Below are 17,424 nucleotides of genomic sequence, written 5' to 3'. Positions count from 1 at the left end.
CATATGCAGCAACATGGAAAAACCTCAGAAGCATAATGCTGAGTTTAAGAAGCCTTCCACAAAGGGCACATACTGTATGATTATATTTACATGAAGTTCTAAAACAGATAAAACTGGCAGAAAAAAGAGAACAGTGATTGCCTCTTAAAGGAAGTGGAGCTAGGGATGGGAAATGACTAGAAAGTGGCATGAGGGAACTTTGTGGGATAATGGTAGTATTTTCTATCTTGACCAGGATTTAGGTTACAGAGGTGCAAGTATCTATTTGTCAAAACTCAGCAAGTGTACATTTAAGATTTGTGCATTTCTTCATATGTAAACTTTACATCAGAAGAAAAAATAAATATCAAACTCTAGTTAAAGATATGTATGCTGAAGTTTTTATGCAATAGATCGTTGAAGTCTACAATTTACTTTGAAATGCACCAAAAATAAGATGGATTGAAGGGAAAGATGGATACATGAAGTACAGTTAAATGTTAATGATAAAATCCAGGTAGTGGATATATCAATATTTATTTTAAAATTCAACTTTCATGTATGTTTGAACATTTTCATAAAATGCTGGAATATGTATAATTAGCATTATGTGCCAACTGAGTAGATCCTGGGCAGGGGTACGTAAGTGAAGGGAAGGAGTAAGGATTTAGATACTGGGTAAATTAGGTAGAAATGACACATTATTAACAAAACAGGAAACCAAGAAGAGTCCATGTTTTACATGGCCTGGAGAGAAGAAAAAGGGAGATAACAATGAATTTCATTATAGACAGACTGAGTTTGAAAGTAAGAAAGCCAAATGTAGCAAGTGGCTAGACACAAGTACCTGAAAATTCAGAGGCCAGGGCTAGACAGATTTAGGAACCATCTATATAAAGGTGATAATGAAGCTTTAAGGTAAAGAAAAAGGAAAGAATGGAGGTGAAGATGATCTTGGTAACTACCATATGGGCTAGGAAGAAAAAAAAACAGAACAGAGCAGCAGCTAAAAAATCAAGATAACGTTAAAGTAAAGAAAGTATAAATAAGCTACAATTTTCAACTACAAATCTCTTTTGAAAAATACTGCCAAACAGAGGTGTAAAACAAAGAATTTCCTATGGGAAACTGCTCTTTACTTTGATGGAGGAAACAACACATGGCTGAAATCCATGACAAATCAGACCCCCAATTCCTCCAAACAAAAACATTCTCCAAATCTTTGAAATTAGGTTGGAATTACATTTAGGTAGGTAATCCTAAATACCAAAGATTACAACAGTTTCATACACTTATGGTAGGAATTTATGAAATGAAGAAAAATTTGTTATCGACTCCTGCTTTTCAAGAAAAACAGTTGAGAAAGCAAAGATATCCAGTTGAGAATGTTCTTCAGGGAGAAACATCTCAGACCTAAATAACCCTCACCCAAGTCTCAAAATCTACTTACCTTGAGGCAGATCATTGCCACTTGGATCACAGGAATAAGGTGGAGGTGGAGGTGGAAGAGGTGGAGGTGGTAAATTTGAAGTCTCTCCCACCTCAAGAGGATAAAGAGAATAGGAAGGATAGGAAGGATAGGAAGGATAGGAAGGATAAGCAGGATAAGAAGGATGAGGAGGAAAAGGAGGAGGAAGAGGAGAAACAGGTGGTGTTGGTAGATAGGCAGCAGGAATAGGAGCAGAGAGGTATGGACAGGATGGTGAGGTGATCACTAAAAAAGAAACAAAAAGTAGCAATGCACAACCTTAATACCTTACAAGCAATAGCTCATTGTCTACTCCTCCTCCACCCCCAATATGTCGAACAACTCTAATTCTTATGTTTTGACTTAAAATAAAAAACTTGGAAGGTAAGTTGCCCATATTCTCTTAGACAAGCCAGTCAAAAACTAGGATTTATTACAGGTTACTTTTAGTTTTGTAAATTACTTGAAATTAAGACGGAAAAAAACTGAAAGTGAAGAACTTTGACTACCAAAGACTTTAAACATTAGCTAACAGGTACATAAATAAAATACATTAAAGCAAAATTTTTACTTAGCTTAATACAAAATTAAGGATGTTTTCAGACATCTGCCACTATTGGATCATTAAGAAGCTAGTAAGAGAGACTAAATTGCACAGATTACAGATGAAGTAATCCTTGAAGGTTTCTACTTGTAGCATTGGAGTAACATAAGGAACTCTAAATCATGATATTTCCATTTCTAAGCATGTACAGAATCTAAAACAGGCTAGCTGAAATACCTTATTCCTTTAACTTTCTACGCCTGTTACTATGTTTTAAAAACAATATTCATATAGGAGTCAGTTTTTGACAATTAAAATACAAATATGTTCAAGTATGAATACATTTCTCTATGATGATAAAGGAAACAATGCAGTTCCAACCTAGTAAAAAATATCCCTATATATACATAGTATGCCAGAAAATGTGTTACATTTTTGACAAAAGGTGAGTGATAGAACCTTTCAAGTTTAACTGAATCATTTTAGCTGACTTAGAAAGTCAAGTACTAAACTTTATCATTGTTACCCGCACTTTAATTTTAATCCTGAGAAGTATAGAAAATTTAGTCTTGTTCTTCAATAAAGGTTTAAATTCAGTTTTAGAACACTTAGTTCAACTAACAGTCCACATAAGCTGAATTTGTTATCCTAGTAATTTAATGAGGAATAAGGCCAAGTATTAGAAGTAAACCACACTGTTTTCATTCACTAACATAAATATTAATAACACACTTATCTATACTCTTTATACAGTTACAGGCTAATAGTAATAGGAAATCTGTGTCTTAGGGTAATATAAAACTTGATAAACAGCTCTTTAGGGGTGATGAAACTTCTTTTTTGGTTGTGGTGTTATACAACTCTATGTATTGTGAAAACTTAAACAACTGGGCACCAAAAGACAAATTTTATTGTATCTAAGTTAAACTTTAAAAACGTGCTCAACTGTTTTGGAGTTTTGTTTTGCATATAGAAATACTCACCTGTACAGTTTTAGAAGAGGAATCTAATTTTTAGAACATCTCCAAATGCTTTGAAGACCTCATGGATTTGTTTACTCTTATTTCTCTTAAACTAGCACTCAAATCACACCATTTTAAAAAAGCAAATGGAGTAAATTCACTCAGCTGAAGACAGAATGTGGTCATGATCACTAAATAAAAACCAAGTATTAGACACAGATGTAGCTAAGTAAGTTCTCATGGGCCTGAGAGGATCAAGGGCAGAAGAGATATGGAGGTTAACTTTATCTGAACTCACTGTACTTCTAAGTACATAATGTAATAAACCCCCTAAGAAAAAGCTTTCATAATTTCTAGCTACTCTCTAGAGAAACATGAGCATTCTCATGCACAGTTTTAATAGGGCTCTATAGGCTTGAAGGGTATATAATTAAAGAGGTAACTCCAGGACAATGGAACCTTTCTAAAGTATTAGTGGAAACCAATGTAATGTACTAAAAATGCTTATTCTCCCTTGTCTTTGTAGGTGCAGTCTGCTTCAGGACATTTCAGGGGAGAATATGAATATGCATAGTAAGATTCGGCTTCTTACAGATCAGGCCTGGACCTAGGTGTAGTGAGGTGCAAAACTGAAGGGGCCACCAAGTTAACACTCAAAATAACCCATGGCAAGTAAAATATAAAAATTCTAAATTAAGACAGGATCCAAGCCTGCACCTGCATGACCCCCAACAATGAATGTCTCATTCAACTCACCCTAAGCCTGGCATACAGATTTTATATTTAAAGTTTCAATACTTTATCATGGATATTTTCTGCATTAACCTTTATTTTTAAAATAGTGCATTAAAGTACTATCTTGATTATTGTGGGTTTTTGGCACTTCCTTAAATCTTGCATCCAAGGCAAATGAGTCCCTAGTCGCAGCTCTGACAAGCACCTTTGAAGTTACCAAAACTCAGTTGACAGGATTTAATGCTTGTGAGGAGACTCATGTTAAAGGCAATCATAGCATCTAGTAGGTAAGAAGTGGCTTAAAACAGGATGAAATGGTGTGCCAGAGAAACACATGAATAACATAATGCAAAATATGATTTGCTTCATCTAGAGGACTGACGGGAATGATAAAGAATAACTAAAAAGCAGCCATGAACTAGTAGACTTACAGCTGAGGTTCCTAAGTGACTCAAAAAACAAAAAGTAAAATAAATGAAGGCAGTATACATTTTTAGAAATATCTACATAGAACACAATTTGGCATTTAAAGAGTAAGCGTTTGATGACTGTAAGTGAGGTATTACAATGTTTAATTCAGCTGTTACTTCATTTTTTTTAAGCTCATGCATCTGCTAGAAACAGAGTGGGATTTCCTTACAATTAGCACAAAGTAGTAAAACAGGGTCTACATTAACATTTGCAGTGAAAATTTTCTATGGCAATTAACATATACTGCATGGTTTTGTTCTAGGCACTGTGCTAAACAGTTAATTTTTAAGTTCTACATCAAAGAAAACACATCAAATGAATTATTTTAAAGTGGACACTATGAAGGTCAAGTAAAACTTTGCCAGCCATTCAAGAAAAATACCATGTGCCCCATCCCAATCATAACCCTCCCTTTCCCACCATAATTAACTGTTATCCTTTCATAATATCATTTCCTTATGGTCTTAAGGGTTTTGTTACCCAAATATGTATCCCTAGATAGTTTTTTTAAGTTTATGTCTTGAATCTCTTTTAAGTCTGTTGGTCCTTTCTCCACCTCTGTCATTTCCTTTCAGTTTTTTTTTTTGAAGAATCTGGGCCCTTGGACCTGTTAAATTTCCCAGTCTCGATTTTGCTGATCACATACACTTGGTGCATTTCAACATGTTCTTCCACATTTCCTGAAACTGGGCAGTTGGATCCAGGAGGCTGGATCAGACTCAGGATTAATTCCCTTGGCGCTTCTGTAAGTAACATATGACTGCCTCTGCAATCTCAGCAGCTATTTCTGCTTAATACCCATCCATTCAGTAAGGACTGCAAAATGATTATGTTCTGCCCCTTTTATTCACTGATCATATATATATATATGCATGTATATTATACACATGCATCTAACTATACACACACACACACACACACAAACATTTGCCCTCAACTACTATTTGGTTACACATTGGTTCAGTTCATATAAGGCAAGCAGGATAAATGCTTCTTTCACTTGATTTTGCAGTGTTCAAGAAAATGAACTGGTTTCCTATCATCCTCTTAAGGTAACAAATTTAAAAACATTAAGAAATTGGGGACGGGGGCGGAAGATGGCGGCGTGAGTAGAGCAGCGGTAATCTCCTCCCAAAACAACATATATCTATGAAAATATAACAAAGACAACCCTTCCTAGAATAAAGACCAGAGGACACAGGACAATATCCAGACCACATCCACACCTGAGAGAACCCAGCGCCTCGCGAAGGGGGTAAGATACAAGCCCCGGCCCCGCGGGAGCCGAGCGCCCCTCCCCCCAGCTCCCGGCGGGAGAAGAGCAGGCAGAGCGGGAGGGAGACGGAGCCCAGGGCTGCCGAACACCCAGCCCCAGCCATCCGGGCCAGAGTGTAGGGCCCTCGATACTGGGAAAACAGGGCAGTAAGAACAGTGAGCAGGCACTGGAGGCTGGGAGACAGAGGACATAAGAAAAGCGCGCGACCAATTTTTTTTTTTTGGCTTTTTTGTTGCTTTGTTTTGGCGAGCGCTGTTTGGAAGCCTTAAAGGGACAGGGACCCCAATATTAGGGAAACAGGGCAGAAAGACCGGTGAGCAGAGGCCTGAGGCTGGCACCGGAGAATAAAGAAAAACGAACGACCACCTTTTTTTTTTTTTAAATAAAAATTTTTTTTTTTTTTTTAATTAAAAAAAATTTTTTTTTTTCTTGTTTTTTTTTCTGTGGTCGTTGTTTTGTTTTGGCGGGTGCTTTTTGGAAGTCTTAAAGGGGCAGGGCAGGCCACTTAATCCAGAGGTAGGGAATCCGGGACCTCTGGGCACCCTAACCCCTGGGCTGCAGGGAGCAGGGAGGCCCCTTACGGAGATAAATAGCCTCCCAGCAGCTCCTGCTCCAACGCGACTCCACCATTTTGGAGTAGCTGCCCGAGCCAGGCCACGCCCACAGCAACAGCGGAGATTAACTCCATAGCAGCCGGGCAGGAAGCAGAAACCCTGTCTGCGCGCAGCTGCGCAGCACAAGCCACTAGAGGCCGCTGTTCTCCCAGGAGAGGAGGGCTACAAACCAACAAGAAAGGAAGTCCTTCCAGCCGTCACTCGTCCCAGTTCTGCAGACTATTCCTATCACCATGAAAAGGCAAAGCTACAGGCAGACAAAGATCACAGAGACAACACCAGAGAAGGAGACAGACCTAACCAGTCTTCCTGACAAAGAATTCAAAATAAGAATCATAAACATGCTGACAGAGATGCAGAGAAATACGCAAGAAAAATGGGATGAAGTCCGGAAAGAGATCACAGATGCCAGAAAGGAGATCGCAGAAATGAAACAAACTCTGGAAGGGTTTATAAGCAGAATGGATAGAATGCAAGAGGCCATTGATGGAATTGAAATCAGAGAACAGGAACGCATGGAAGCTGACATAGAGAGAGACAAAAGGATCTCCAGGAATGAAACAATATTAAGAGAACTGTGTGACCAATCTAAAAGGAGCAATATCCGTATTATAGGGGTCCCAGAAGAAGAAGAGAGAGGCAAAGAGATGGAAAGTATCTTAGAAGAAATAATTGCTGAAAACTTCCCCACACTGGGGGAGGAAGTAATCAAACAGACCACGGAAATACACAGAACCCCCAACAGAAAGGATCCAAGAAGGGCAACACCAAGACACATAATAATTAAAATGGCAAAGATCAAGGACAAGGAAAGAGTGTTAAAGGCAGCTAGAGAGAAAAAGGTCACCTATAAAGGGAAACCCATCAGGCTAACGTCAGATTTCTCAACAGAAACCCTACAGGCCAGAAGAGAATGGCATGATATATTTAATACAATGAAACAGAAGGGCCTTGAACCAAGGATACTGTATCCAGCACGACTATCATTCAAATATGACGGTGGGATTAAACAATTCCCAGACAAACAAAAGCTGAGGGAATTTGCTTTCCACAAACCACCTCTACAGAACATCTTACAGGGACTGCTCTAGATGGGAGCACTCCTAGAAAGAGCATAGCACAAAACACCCAACATATGAAGAATCGAGGAGGAGGAACAAGAAGGGAGAGAAGAAAAGAATCTCCAGACAGTGTATATAACAGCTCAATAAGCGAGCTAAGTTAGGCAGTAAGATACTAAAGAGGCTAACCTTGAACCTTTGGTAACCACGAATTTAAAGCCTGCAATGGCAATAAGTACATATCTTTCAATAGTCACCCTAAATGTTAATGGGTTGAATGCACCAATCAAAAGACACAGAGTAACAGAATGGATAAAAAAGCAAGACCCATCTATATGCTGCTTACAAGAAACTCACCTCAAACCCAAAGACATGTACAGACTAAAAGTCAAGGGATGGAAAAACATACTTCAAGCAAACAACAGTGAGAAGAAAGCAGGGGTTGCAGTACTAATATCAGACAAAATAGACTTCAAAACAAAGAAAGTAACAAGAGATAAAGAAGGACACTACATAATGATAAAGGGCTCAGTCAAACAAGAGGATATAACCATTCTAAATATATATGCACCCAACACAGGAGCACCAGCATATGTGAAACAAATACTAACAGAACTAAAGGGGGATATAGACTGCAATGCATTCATTCTAGGAGACTTCAACACACCACTCACCCCAAAGGATAGATCCACTGGGCAGAAAATAAGTAAGGACACGGAAGCACTGAACAACACAGTAGAGCAGATGGACCTAATAGACATCTATAGAACTCTACATCCAAAAGCAGCGGGATATACATTCTTCTCAAGTGCACATGGAACATTCTCCAGAATAGACCACATACTAGGCCACAAAAAGAGCCTCAGAAAATTCCAAAAGATTGAAATCCTACCAACCAACTTTTCAGACCACAAAGGCATAAAACTAGAAATAAACTGTACAAAGAAAGCAAAGAGGCTCACGAACACATGGAGGCTTAACAACACGCTCCTAAATAATCAATGGATCAATGACCAAATCAAAATGGAGATCCAGCAATATATGGAAACAAATGACAACAACAACACTAAGCCCCAACTTCTGTGGGACACAGCAAAAGCAGTCTTAAGAGGAAAGTATATAGCAATCCAAGCATATTTAAAAAAGGAAGAGCAATCCCAAATGAATGGTCTAATGTCACAATTATCAAAATTGGAAAAAGAAGAACAGATGAGGCCTAAGGTCAGCAGAAGGAGGGACATAATAAAGATCAGAGAAGAAATAAATAAAATTGAGAAGAATAAAACAATTGCAAAAATCAATGAAACCAAGAGCTGGTTCTTCGAGAAAATAAACAAAATAGATAAGCCTCTAGCCAGACTTATTAAGAAGAAAAGAGAGTCAACACAAATCAACAGTATCAGAAACGAGAAAGGAAAAATCACGACGGACCCCACGGAAATGCAAAGAATTATTGGAGAATACTATGAAAACCTATATGCTAACAAGCTGGGAAACCTAGGAGAAATGGACAACTTCCTAGAAAAATATAACCTTCCAAGATTGACCCAGGAAGAAACAGAAAATCTAAACAGACCAATTACCAGCAACGAAATTGAAGAGGTAATCAAAAAACTACCAAAGAACAAAACCCCCGGGCCAGATGGATTTACCTCGGAATTTTATCAGACATACAGGGAAGACATAATACCCATTCTCCTTAAAGTCTTCCAAAAAATAGAGGAGGAGGGGATACTCCCAAACTCATTCTATGAAGCTAACATCACCCTAATACCAAAACCAGGCAAAGACCCCACCAAAAAAGAAAACTACAGACCAATATCCCTGATGAACGTAGATGCAAAAATACTCAACAAAATATTAGCAAACCGAATTCAAAAATACATCAAAAGGATCATACACCATGACCAAGTGGGATTCATCCCAGGGATGCAAGGATGGTACAACATTCGAAAGTCCATCAACATCATCCACCACATCAACAAAAAGAAAGACAAAAACCACATGATCATCTCAATAGATGCTGAAAAAGCATTTGATAAAGTTCAACATCCATTCATGTTAAAAACTCTCAGCAAAATGGGAATAGAGGGCAAGTACCTCAACATAATAAAGGCCATCTATGATAAACCCACAGCCAACATTATATTGAACAGCGAGAAGCTGAAAGCATTTCCTCTGAGATCGGGAACTAGACAGGGATGCCCACTCTCTCCACTGTTATTTAACATAGTACTGGAGGTCCTAGCCACGGCAATCAGACAAAATAAAGAAATACAAGGAATCCAGATTGGTAAAGAAGAAGTTAAACTGTCACTATTTGCAGATGACATGATACTGTACATAAAAAACCCTAAAGACTCCACCCCAAAACTACTAGAACTGATATCGGAATACAGCAAAGTTGCAGGATACAAAATCAACACACAGAAATCTGTGGCTTTCCTATATACTAACAATGAACCAACAGAGAGAGAAATCAGGAAAACAACTCCATTCACAATTGCATCAAAAAAAATAAAATACCTAGGAATAAACCTAACCAAAGAAGTGAAAGACTTATACTCTGAAAACTACAAGTCACTCTTAAGAGAAATTAAAGGGGACACTAACAGATGGAAACTCATCCCATGCTCGTGGCTAGGAAGAATTAATATCGTTAAAATGGCCATCCTGCCCAAAGCAATATACAGATTTGATGCAATCCCTATGAAACTACCAGCAACATTCTTCAATGAACTGGAACAAATAATTCAAAAATTCATATGGAAACACCAAAGACCCCGAATAGCCAAAGCAATCCTGAGAAAGAAGAATAAAGTAGGGGGGATCTCACTCCCCAACTTCAAGCTCTACTATAAAGCCATAGTAATCAAGACAATTTGGTACTGGCACAAGAGCAGAGCCACAGACCAATGGAACAGACTAGAGAATCCAGACATTAACCCAGACATATATGGTCAATTAATATTTGATAAAGGAGCCATGGACATACAATGGCGAAATGACAGTCTCTTCAACAGGTGGTGCTGGCAAAACTGGACAGCTACATGTAGGAGAATGAAACTGGACCATTGTCTAACCCCATATACAAAAGTAAACTCAAAATGGATCAAAGACCTGAATGTAAGCCATGAAACCATTAAACTCTTGGAAGAAAACATAGGCGAAAACCTCTTAGACATAAACATGAGTGACCTCTTCTTGAACATATCTCCCCGGGCAAGGAAAACAACAGCAAAAATGAGTAAGTGGGACTATATTAAGCTGAAAAGCTTCTGTACAGCAAAAGACACCATCAATAGAACAAGAAGGATCCCTACAGTATGGGAGAATATATTTGAAAATGACACATCCGATAAAGGCTTGACGTCCAGAATATATAAGGAGCTCTCACGCCTCAACAAACAAAAAACAAATAACCCAATTAAAAAATGGGCAGAGGAACTGAACAGACAGTTCTCCAAAAAAGAAATACAGATGGCCAACAGACACATGAAAAGATGCTCCACATCGCTAATTATCAGAGAAATGCAAATTAAAACTACAATGAGGTATCACCTCACACCAGTAAGGATGGCTGCCATCCAAAAGACAAACAACAACAAATGTTGGCGAGGCTGTGGAGAAAGGGGAACCCTCCTACACTGCTGGTGGGAATGTAAGTTAGTTCAACCATTGTGGAAAGCAGTATGGAGGTACATCAAAATGCTCAAAACAGACTTACCATTTGACCCAGGAATTCCACTCCTAGGAATTTACCCTAAGAATGCAGCAATCAAGTTTGAGAAAGACAGATGCACCCCTATGTTTATTGCAGCACTATTTACAATAGCCAAGAATTGGAAGCAACCTAAATGTCCATCAATAGATGAATGGATAAAGAAGATGTGGTACATATACACAATGGAATACTACTCAGCTATAAGAAAAGGGCAAATCCAATCATTTGCAGCAACATGGATGGAGCTGGAGGGTATTATGCTCAGTGAAACAAGCCAAGCGGAGAAAGAGAAATACCAAATGATTTCACTTATCTGTGGAATATAAGAACAAAGGAAAAACTGAAGGAACAAAACAGCAGCAGAATCACAGAACTCAAGAATGGACTAACAGGTACCAAAGGGAAAGGGACTGGGGAGGATGGGTGGGTAGGGAGGGATAAGGGTGGGAGAAGTAGGGGGTTATTAAGATTAACATGCATGGGGGGGTAGGAGAAAAGGGAGGGCTGTACAACACAGAGAAGGCAAGTAGTGATTCTACAACTTTTTGCTATGCTGATGGACAGTGACTGTAAAGGGGTTTATAGGGGAGACCTGGTATAGAGGAGAGCCTAGTAAACATAATATTCGTCATGTAAGTGTAGATTAGTGATAGCAAAAAAAAAAAAAAAAAAAAAAAAAAAAAAAAAAAGGGCAGTTCCTGTGTGGTAACCTCCAACGAGTTCTACACAAGGGTATAAAGGGCATATAAAAGTGTAGGCAAAGGGTCTGTTTGTGTTTATACAGAGGATCAAAGCCTAATTGGGCTACCCCGAAAATGAACTAAGATACGATATGAAAAAGAACTTCCAACATCTGCACCCTCTGGAAGACTCATGCCAGAAGATGATCATCAAAAAACCCCAACAAAGATCCACGCACTGCTACAGCTGTAGATGCACTCATCCCACCAGTTCCTGGACCTGCCATGGGAATGAGGAAGGAGATATCTAAGCTGGCCTGTGCATACAGTAAAACAACAAAATTGGACTGGATCTATACTGTTGGAACTCAACCAAGAATTTGGAGAAGTGCAAATTGTAGCGCTCCAAAGTCTTACAACTACAAACTATTTATTGTTAAAAGAACATATGGCATGTGAACAGTCCCCAGGAATGGGTTGTTTTAATTTGTCTGATTTCTCTCAGACTGTTCAAGTTCATTTGGACAATATCCACCATATCATAGATAAGTTTTCACAAATGCCTAAGGTGCCTAACTGGTTTTCTTGGTTTCACTGCAGATGGCTGGTAATTACAGATATGCTTTGGTTATGTAACTATACTCCTATTATGTTAATGTGTGTGTGCAATTTAAGTAGTAGCTTAAAACCTATACATGCTGAAGTTACTCTACAAGAAGATATATCAAAGAAATAATCAATCTTCCCATGTTTTCTTCCGCCTGCTACTTCTATAGCTTTTCTTCTTCCTTCCTAATTACAACCCTTAAATAGAATTCGTGCCTCATATCAAATTTACCGAGTATCATAATTCTTCCAAGTGGTAAAGATACCTCAAGACAAATGCTGGGCATAGAAGCCACAGGGCATTAATATGCAAAGAAGTAAAAAGCTAACCTTTTCAAACAATAAGGCTTCTCTCTCACTTACCAACTTCACATTTCCCTGTATGGCCCCGGAAGATGACTGGTTAGCCAGAGACGGGTAAGATTCCTCAAGGGAGGAACAACCTAAGACAGGCACAGTCGCAGGGGGGCCATCAGGTGAGAAATTGGGGATCAACAGAGGTGAGGCTTAGAACCTCACCCCCCCGTTCTGAGAGAAATCTTCTGCATACGTGGATGTTTTATTGCCCTGGTCTAGCTTGGATTAACACATAGTCTACAGGCACACACCTGATCATCTACATGTGCTCTCTTACAACACTAAACTATGTTTTCTACCTTTATCTTGTATCTACCTACCACTTCAGCATTTTATTAAAAATAATAATAATAAAGAGAGAAATGTGGTATCCACATATAAATCAAGTATAAAAACCAAATGAGTATTCATATTTGAACTGACTGTTTATAGTTCATAATGCATGAGCAAAACCGAAAGTTTATGTGATGACTGCCCTTGTACTGTTCACTATGTAACTTATTCATTATGTAAGAATTTGTTCTACATGTAAAAACTTGTTTGTTATGCTTCAGAAGATTGGAGACTGACAAAAATTAGGCTTGGGGTGGAATAATGATTGTGCATTGAGCATTGACTCCCCCATACAGAATTTTATTGTCGTTAACAACCATTTGATCAATAAATATGAGAGATGCCCTCACAAAAAAAAAAAAAAAAAAAAAAAAAAAAAAAAAAAAAAAAAAAAGGACAGACTTCCAATGGTAAAATAAATTAGTAACCGGGATGTAATGTATAGCATAAGGAATATAGTCAAGATATTGTAACAGCCTGGTAGGGTGATAGCTGGAACCTAGAATTATGTATATAAATGTTCTACCACTGTGTTGTACACTTGAAACTCATGTAATGTAATACTGTGTGTCAACTACCCTTCAATAAAAAATAATTATTAAAAAAAAAAAAAAAAAAAAAAAAAAAAAAAAAAAAAAAAAAAACATTAAGAAATTTAAAATTTAACACATTTTATGTGTTCTAACCTACTTTAATTATCATTGCTGAGGCTTAAATTATTCCATTTTTGGCCAGTGGGAACCTGTTCAAGACAGGTCCTAAGTCCTTTTGACGTGAGTCTAGTAACTCTTCCTAGCTATCTGCCATGACAAAATGATCCAGGCTAATCTTGAAAATTTCTTGCAGCCATTTCTCCACAAAGCCCCCACCTTTTTTTAAGTGGGGAATAGTATTTCAAGACTACAAATTGAGTGCTAAGGTTATTCATCATTTCTAGGCCTTTTCTGTGGACAAAGCTACGAAAAATACACATTTATTTAAAGATAAAATACCTTAAGTTTATATCGATACTTTCAAATTTGGGACCACAGAAGCTTTTACTCAGCCTCTTTATCGCATCTGTATTACCTTTCTTCCATATTGAGACTCCTGGTTTGCTAGGACATGAGGGGATAAAATTAGAATATCCCATACTCACTCTTGTTTTAGCCAAGATTCGTTTCAGAACAATCTGAGTGAACTTGATATGATTCATGAAAGCATTAAAAAATGCTTACCACATGGTCTCTCAACTCTCCCATTTTTAAAAATAGCTATGCTGTATCTACAATGTCTAAGTATAAGGCTGTTGCTATTACCCAGTAAATTCTCAACCTCTAACCTGTTTGTATTAATTCTTCCAGTAATTATGTATTTAATACCATCAGATCTTATGCTGATATTTCTAATTGTTTTAGTAGTCTTAAAGTCAAAGCTCATTCTCTAGTACACTGATGTCCATTCAATACAACTTTCTGTGATGGCAGAAATAACACTTCTGGGATGTCCAATATAGTTGCCTCTATCTCTATGTGACTTTGAGCAGTTGACATGTGGCTGGTGACTGAGCAACTGAAAGCTTATTCAACTATAATTAACTGAAATTTAAATAGTCACATGTGGCTAGTGATTACCCTGCTTGATGGCATGGCTTTAGTAGATTCTTCAGGAAGGGCTCATGCAACTAAGATTCTCTCAATTCTTACATCTGCCTTTAGGCTTGATAATCAGTTTAATTAGATATAAAATCTTTGGTTTACATTCTTATTTATTATCTCAAATGTTACTCCATTTTCTTCTGGCAGAGGCTATTAAGTTTGATGAATTGCATTTCATTTTTTTATGTCCCATAGGCTCTTTCATCTAGATTACAAAAGGACTTTTTCTTTAAAGTCCAGACATTTTACTAGAATGTTCTGCTGTTGCTTGCTCTGGGTCAATATTCTCAGGTAAGCAGAGTGCTATTTCAGTACACAGTTTTAAAGCTTTTTCAATTTCATAAACGTTTTCTGAATTAGAGGTGTAACCATTTGTTCTTTCTCCTTACTTTGGTTTTCTTCTTCAGGGAGGACTTCTACAGTGTTTAGTCTCCTATGCCTATGTTTAATACATCACTTTTGATTTTTTTAATCTTCCTTTTCTTCATTTTAGATTTCCCTTCTTTCTTACATCTTTCTCTTAAAGCATTATCTGTTGTATATTTTTGGTCATGTTTGTTATAGTTTTGCCTTCATTACTGAAATTACTTTCTTCCATTTCTAATGCTTTCCTGAAGTCTGTCACATGAGTTTTTCTAACTCATTTGCTATTTTTCTACCATTTTACTAATGTCTTTAGCTCATTCTGAAAGTTAATTAAGTAGGCATATTTCTGACATACCTCATGCCTTTAGGGATATTATTTTTTTTCCCCTCAAAATATCTTTGTACAGAATTTTATTTTGCACTTTTCTTCCATTCATTTTTAAGTGAAATTATTTTTCATGAACTTTAGAATGAGTACAGGTAAGGTTTTCTAACTTCATAGGACTTTATTTTCTTGTGCAGTATTAAAAACCATGAATGCTTTCTAGGATGCCTTGACTCTGTTCTCAACTTCAATCAGGACCTGCTCTTTTTACTATACTGATCAATTTTGATTGCACTCTCAGCAGTTTCTCCTTGGAATGTCAGTTTTGAGTGTTCTTAGGGGCTAAATTGTTCCAAGCCCTTCAATTCCTTTACCATGTACCCAAAGCACTCACCCAGTATTGGAGAGGTCAAATCCCTTCCCAGTCTTGGCTGCTCCTTCCAAATTGGCTGCCTCACTTTCCCATGAATTATTAGCTCTTTTGTAGTTCTCCTGTTCTCAGGTCCATCATACAACAGCCCCAGTGCTTCTGTTTTCTTGCACCCACACAGACCTGATAGCATGCAAGTCTTGTGACTGGTGGTTTGTCCCGACCTGTTTAAATCTGGGGGGTTCAGGGTGATGCTTTGGTTTCCTAGTTTTGTTGTAAGTATTGTCCATGGTTTGGATTTGCTATTTCCATTTTTATTTGAAGACTCAGATTGAAAACTTATGCTGCTGACATTACCTTTCCAGAATTCTGAGAACTTTAAATTACTATTAGATCAGAAAGGTTCAAAAACTTACCCAAAGTTACACAGCTACTAAGTTGTTAAACCAAGATTCAAGCCTAGATTTCTTAAATTCTGGAACCCATAATTCTTTATTACAACATTCATGGGAAAATGATTCATTATATGGGAAGTATTTTATAGCAAACTTTTTACAAATTATCTGTGAAGGGAGAAACATCTCTAATTCCTGTACAATAAAACTTGACTCAAAGTTTAAGAAATTTGTGAAGTCCTCTAAACTCTCAGTGGAGTAGCAAAATAGCTACAAAATCATATCAAAGCGAAATTTGCAAGAAAAAAACTGAAACTCTGGCTCTTAAATATCACGGATTCCTCAACTATAGAACATACTTTATTAACTAGCTTAAATTTAATACTGGTTATTAAAGTAATCCTATCTAATCACTAGAATTGTTGTATGTGCATGTTCGTGAATAGCAAAAGAGGTTTCCAAAGTAGCAACCACTGATAACCTACCTGGCCTGCCTTGTGTAGGTGGAGATACAAACAGAGGCTGCATAACATTCTCTGAGGGAACTGAAGTGGTATTACCAGCTTGATTAGCTGCTGCACAGTTTGATAAGACTGAAGCTGGAACATTACTGGCACAGGAAGCTGCAACTCCTGCAGAATTTACCAGCACCTGTAAGTGTGGAAGAAAGTTTAAAACTCTAAGTTCAATTTTTCAAATAATATTGGTCTCTTACCTCATCCTAAATTTCATGAATTAGTATTCTGACTACTAAAACATCGAGAAGTCAATCTTTACGTAAACCCTGTATGGGAAGGAAGTTTTGGGAAGTTTTAGTAAATGACATAGACTTGACAGGTAATTTGTATTAGCTTACTCATTATACAAGAGATCCAGAGTAGAATAATATGAGTAGTCTAATGCCAGCACACAGAACAGTGTCGTGATCACAATAGATGCTCAATTTGTTGAATGAATTTACTACTCATTGTGCCAGGCACCACAAAGTACAATAATACTTAATATAGAAATATAAGCAGCTTCTTGAAAGTATGATGAAGGGCAAAGTGAACAAGAGGAAAAAAATCATTTTCCTCTTTTCAGACCATTGCAACTGCTTGATAAAACAATGAAGATTACCTTCTGGGGGTAGTTGTATGAGGTAACTGTGTCCTGAGGAGACATAGAACATGGTCCTCTGTCCTGAAGAGACTTTAATGAATACAGAAATATAGTTAAATAAAGGGAAATCAAGAAACCAAACATATTAATAAAAAAATCTGCTCTGTTTCAACATCTCCTAAAATTAAGCAAATATGGTATATCCTCAAAGTATTCAAATTTGGAAGTGACTACTAAGGTAATATTCCAGAAGGTATCAATCTGCTGCCTGACTGAGGTGACTGCTCTATTTCTGATCTACAGAGATCCTGATCATATGCAACTCTAGTCCCAATGTAGATACTAAAATAAAATGGAGGACTGTAATGTAAACACTTTCTTTGTGGCCTTCCTTGCCTTAGAAGCTTCAACATCAGTAGG

The 17,424-nt window shown here is 37.5% G+C and overlaps 1 pseudogene; it reads right to left on the bottom strand.

Moving 5' to 3' along the window:
• Positions 1 to 17,424, bottom strand: part of LOC130682317 (putative bifunctional UDP-N-acetylglucosamine transferase and deubiquitinase ALG13) — a 77,510-nt pseudogene that overhangs the window by 7,858 nt on the left and 52,228 nt on the right.

Source organism: Manis pentadactyla, assembly GCF_030020395.1.
Source record: "Manis pentadactyla isolate mManPen7 chromosome Y unlocalized genomic scaffold, mManPen7.hap1 SUPER_Y_unloc_5, whole genome shotgun sequence".
Taxonomy (NCBI): domain Eukaryota; kingdom Metazoa; phylum Chordata; class Mammalia; order Pholidota; family Manidae; genus Manis; species Manis pentadactyla.
Note: the sequence above shows the minus strand (reverse complement) of the source record. Positions and strands in the feature narration are given on the sequence as shown.